Raw genomic sequence first — 5,000 nt, 5'->3', positions numbered from 1 at the left:
GGGTAGTGTTTCCGACACCGCTTCCTGCGGTGGCAACGCTGGGGCAGAGTCGATACTCGCCCACTGGTGGAAGGTAAGCATTCTGCTTTACATCAGTACATAACTAATATTTCAGTCGTCTGACGTCCCTGCTTAGTAAATGATGCAGGACCACATACATAGATGATACATACTGTAAACTGGGGAGGACAGTGTGAACCGCACTCGACCCAGTCACCCTATCTCACAGTCCACTCTGTGTGTAACAAAGCGAAAGCACCAAAGCACTATCGTTCAACAACATCCATTTTATCCTCGCTGCCACAGGACACTATCCAAAGAACGACAAGAGGAACGTCACGTCCACTAATAAGACAGAATGTCTCACACCACCCGCAAACAACGCAGCTCAAATCAGCCAGCAACACCCACAGTGGTCCACCCAGTATCAACACAGGACGCAACGCCACGCCACAACACAAAAGGTACAAGTAATAAAATACCCTTTGGCCACACTCCTTATAAAGGCATCGAACCAACCCACCACCTGACACCAGCCAAACGTACATCCTGATTTGACACATCTCTGGCAACCTAACCCACGTTGGCCCTTAACCTAACCCACGTTGGCCCTTAACCTAACCCACGTTGGCCCTTAACCTAACCCACGTTGGCCCTTAACCTAACCCACGTTGGCCCTTAACCTAACCCACGTTGGCCCTTAACCTAACCCACGTTGGCCCTTAACCTAACCCACGTTGGCCCTTAACCTAACCCACGTTGGCCCTTAACCTAACCCACGTTGGCCCTTAACCTAACCCACGTTGGCCCTTAACCTAACCCACGTTGGCCCTTAACCTAACCCACGTTGGCCCTTAACCTAACCCACGTTGGCCCTTAACCTAACCCACGTTGGCCCTTAACCTAACCCACGTTGGCCCTTAACCTAACCCACGTTGGCCCCTTAACCTAACCCACGTTGGCCCTTAACCTAACCCACGTTGGCCCCTTAACCTAACCCACGTTGGCACCTTAACCCAAGTTACGCTGCACCTTAACCCAAGTTACGCTGCACCTTAACCCAAGTTACGCTGCACCTTAACCCAAGTTACGCTGCACCTTAACCCAAGTTACGCTGCACCTTAACCCAAGTTACGCTGCACCTTAACCCAAGTTACGCTGCACCTTAACCCAAGTTACGCTGCACCTTAACCCAAGTTACGCTGCACCTTAACCCAAGTTACGCTGCACCTTAACCCAAGTTACGCTGCACCTTAACCCAAGTTACGCTGCACCTTAACCCAAGTTACGCTGCACCTTAACCCAAGTTACGCTGCACCTTAACCCAAGTTACGCTGCACCTTAACCCAAGTTACGCTGCACCTTAACCCAAGTTACGCTGCACCTTAACCCAAGTTACGCTGCACCTTAACCCAAGTTACGCTGCACCTTAACCCAAGTTACGCTGCACCTTAACCCAAGTTACGCTGCACCTTAACCCAAGTTACGCTGCACCTTAACCCAAGTTACGCTGCACCTTAACCTAACTTACGCTGCACCTTAACCTAACTTACGCTGCACCTTAACCTAACTTACGCTGCACCTTAACCTAACTTACGCTGCACCTTAACCTAACTTACGCTGCACCTTAACCTAACTTACGCTGCACCTTAACCTAACTTACACTGCACCTTAACTGTCACATGTAACGTCACAGGAATGTAGCTTTGCCTAACAGCAACCCTCTGAACATAGTTCACTGCTTGGATCCTCTGGTGTCATGTGTATTTCTTGATGCCATGGTGCGTACCCTCACATAAAGGTCTTTCGAGTGTTGCGTACTTTCTACACAGTCCCGCTAACCACTGGAAGGGTGTACCGCTACAGAACGAATATCGCCCTCCCCTCCTGCCCTTCCAAGCTGGTCGGTCAGGCGTTTGTTTGTGAAATGAGCCTTGCAGCTGTTCAGTTGCATTCGGTTGTCGATGCAGTCAGTGTACGTTGTGGTACGGCCTGTGTGGACTGTCCGCTGATGTACGCGTAACCCACACTGATCATCCGTCGTTACGTACTGAGTGACATAATGTGGCACATGCTTGACCGTACACCGGCTGCGCCCTACAATGGCGAATCATAAGGGCCATATGTTGTGCACGATGCTACTTGTCTCGTCTCCCCATTACAGCGAGATTGCACTGTTGTACGCCGTACAGACATGTGGTAGGTAGGTACGGACGAAAGTATTGCATGTTGGCCCCCCCCCCCCCCCCCCCTCCTCCCTCTGCCGGGAATCAGCGTGAGCCGTCTGTTGATGTAGCGACGAGGGTTTTCCTATTTAATCGTATTGCCCCACACAACATGATAGCACGGTGGACCGCGTTCCACATCTGCGACATGCTACAGAGGCCGGTTGACAGTCGACCGCGCAAGGGACATTGCACACGTGCGCGGACCATCTTCCACGTGTTCTCTCGTGTACATGCCGCAGTGTGTATGTGGGCTGATGTAGCGTGTCGTGACACATAACATGCAGGCATGCCAGAATCGTAGATTTCGCAAATGTAGATTGACGTATACGTTTGCTGCCAAAGATCCGCAAATGAACTGGAAATCAGTTGTTGAGCGGTTGTTCGCGCTGCAGGTGCATCGGTGATAGCGACGATCGGTACATCTATGAACCGGTTGTTTCGGCGGTACCCGCCATGCCCCCGAACCTGAGTTGGCCATGTGGGTATGAAGCGATACGAGGCTGTGGCTTGGCGGGACAGTCCCCGGCCGGTGAGGGGGGGCCGCCCGGCGTGCTGGCCGCGCGCTGCGTGAGCGCACGCACTACAGCCGGCTGGTGGGGGGCGCCCAGTGGCAGGAGCGCCGGCCGACGGGCCCGGCTGGCGTCCCAGCTATGCGCCGGCGCACCCTGCGCGCGGCGCCAGGCGGCCAAAGTGGGTTCTGCCGAGCCCGGTGCGAAGCGCGGTGGACATCTGCAGTGTGCTGGTCCGATTGCGGACTGTGTGCGTTGAGGATGCGCCGCCGCCCGGCACTCGGCGTCGCGACGCCGTCTGCTGCTCGGTCGCCCCCAGCGGTTCTCGCAGGTGGTTTGTATCGCAGCTCTGCGGACGTGTTGGCGCGTGCGCTGTGCTGGGAGAGTTCGCTTCTGCACCCAAGTGGGGCTTTGCCCTTCTGTGGCGCTGGCGTTGGAGCTGCCGGTCACCGTAGGTGGCGCGTGTTGTTTCCCGCCGGCAATGCCACGACAGCACGCTCCCGGGCCTCTGTCGGCAGCGGCAAGCTCAGTTGGGAGCACGGGTGTTCGCACTGAAAGCGTCTACTCGCCCATCTCCGGGCGATTGCGCCTCTCTCGAACCCGACCAAGTACTTAGGACGGCGCTGCGCGCCGCCGGGACCTGAGAGGGTTTCGAGGTGTATCGTGCAGGGGAGCTCAGCCTCCTCCTGTTTGCAGAATAATTGAGCGGACGCTTGCGTGTTCGCGCGGGCCCTCGGGACACACTCCCGGGCGGCCGGCTGCTCAGCTCTCGTTGACGCAGCTCCCTGGTTGATCCTGCCAGTAGTCATATGCTTGTCTCAAAGATTAAGCCATGCATGTCTCAGTACAAGCCGCATTAAGGTGAAACCGCGAATGGCTCATTAAATCAGTTATGGTTCCTTAGATCGTACCCACGTTACTTGGATAACTGTGGTAATTCTAGAGCTAATACATGCAAACAGAGTCCCGACCAGAGATGGAAGGGACGCTTTTATTAGATCAAAACCAATCGGATTGGCTCGTCTGGTCCGTTTGCCTTGGTGACTCTGAATAACTTTGGGCTGATCGCACGGTCCTCGTACCGGCGACGCATCTTTCAAATGTCTGCCTTATCAACTGTCGATGGTAGGTTCTGCGCCTACCATGGTTGTAACGGGTAACGGGGAATCAGGGTTCGATTCCGGAGAGGGAGCCTGAGAAACGGCTACCACATCCAAGGAAGGCAGCAGGCGCGCAAATTACCCACTCCCGGCACGGGGAGGTAGTGACGAAAAATAACGATACGGGACTCATCCGAGGCCCCGTAATCGGAATGAGTACACTTTAAATCCTTTAACGAGTATCTATTGGAGGGCAAGTCTGGTGCCAGCAGCCGCGGTAATTCCAGCTCCAATAGCGTATATTAAAGTTGTTGCGGTTAAAAAGCTCGTAGTTGGATTTGTGTCCCACGCTGTTGGTTCACCGCCCGTCGGTGTTTAACTGGCATGTATCGTGGGACGTCCTGCCGGTGGGGCGAGCCGAAGGCGTGCTTGCGCGTCCCGAGGCGGACCCCGTTGAAATCCTACCAGGGTGCTCTTAGTTGAGTGTCTCGGTGGGCCGGCACGTTTACTTTGAACAAATTAGAGTGCTTAAAGCAGGCAAGCCCGCCTGAATACTGTGTGCATGGAATAATGGAATAGGACCTCGGTTCTATTTTGTTGGTTTTCGGAACCCGAGGTAATGATTAATAGGGACAGGCGGGGGCATTCGTATTGCGACGTTAGAGGTGAAATTCTTGGATCGTCGCAAGACGAACAGAAGCGAAAGCATTTGCCAAGTATGTTTTCATTAATCAAGAACGAAAGTTAGAGGTTCGAAGGCGATCAGATACCGCCCTAGTTCTAACCATAAACGATGCCAGCCAGCGATCCGCCGCAGTTCCTCCGATGACTCGGCGGGCAGCCTCCGGGAAACCAAAGCTTTTGGGTTCCGGGGGAAGTATGGTTGCAAAGCTGAAACTTAAAGGAATTGACGGAAGGGCACCACCAGGAGTGGAGCCTGCGGCTTAATTTGACTCAACACGGGAAACCTCACCAGGCCCGGACACCGGAAGGATTGACAGATTGATAGCTCTTTCTTGATTCGGTGGGTGGTGGTGCATGGCCGTTCTTAGTTGGTGGAGCGATTTGTCTGGTTAATTCCGATAACGAACGAGACTCTAGCCTGCTAACTAGTCGCGTGACATCCTTCGTGCTGTCAGCGATTACTTTTCTTCTTAGAGGGA

At 54.1% G+C, this 5,000-nt stretch overlaps 1 non-coding gene across 1 annotated transcript in view; it reads left to right on the top strand.

Annotated features, from left to right (window-relative positions):
- Positions 1-3,519: 3,519 nt before the first annotated feature.
- LOC126320660 (small subunit ribosomal RNA) overlaps positions 3,520-5,000 on the top strand; it is a 1,893-nt gene continuing 412 nt past the window's right edge. Inside the window, exon 1 of the ribosomal RNA XR_007558161.1 lies at positions 3,520-5,000. This exon is cut by the window's right edge and continues 412 nt beyond it. This is a non-coding gene — a ribosomal RNA (small subunit ribosomal RNA).

Source organism: Schistocerca gregaria, unplaced genomic scaffold, assembly GCF_023897955.1.
Source record: "Schistocerca gregaria isolate iqSchGreg1 unplaced genomic scaffold, iqSchGreg1.2 ptg000739l, whole genome shotgun sequence".
In the NCBI taxonomy this organism is placed as follows: domain Eukaryota; kingdom Metazoa; phylum Arthropoda; class Insecta; order Orthoptera; family Acrididae; genus Schistocerca; species Schistocerca gregaria.
The sequence above is the reverse complement of the archived record's forward strand: the minus strand, read 5'-3'. Positions and strand labels throughout refer to the sequence as shown.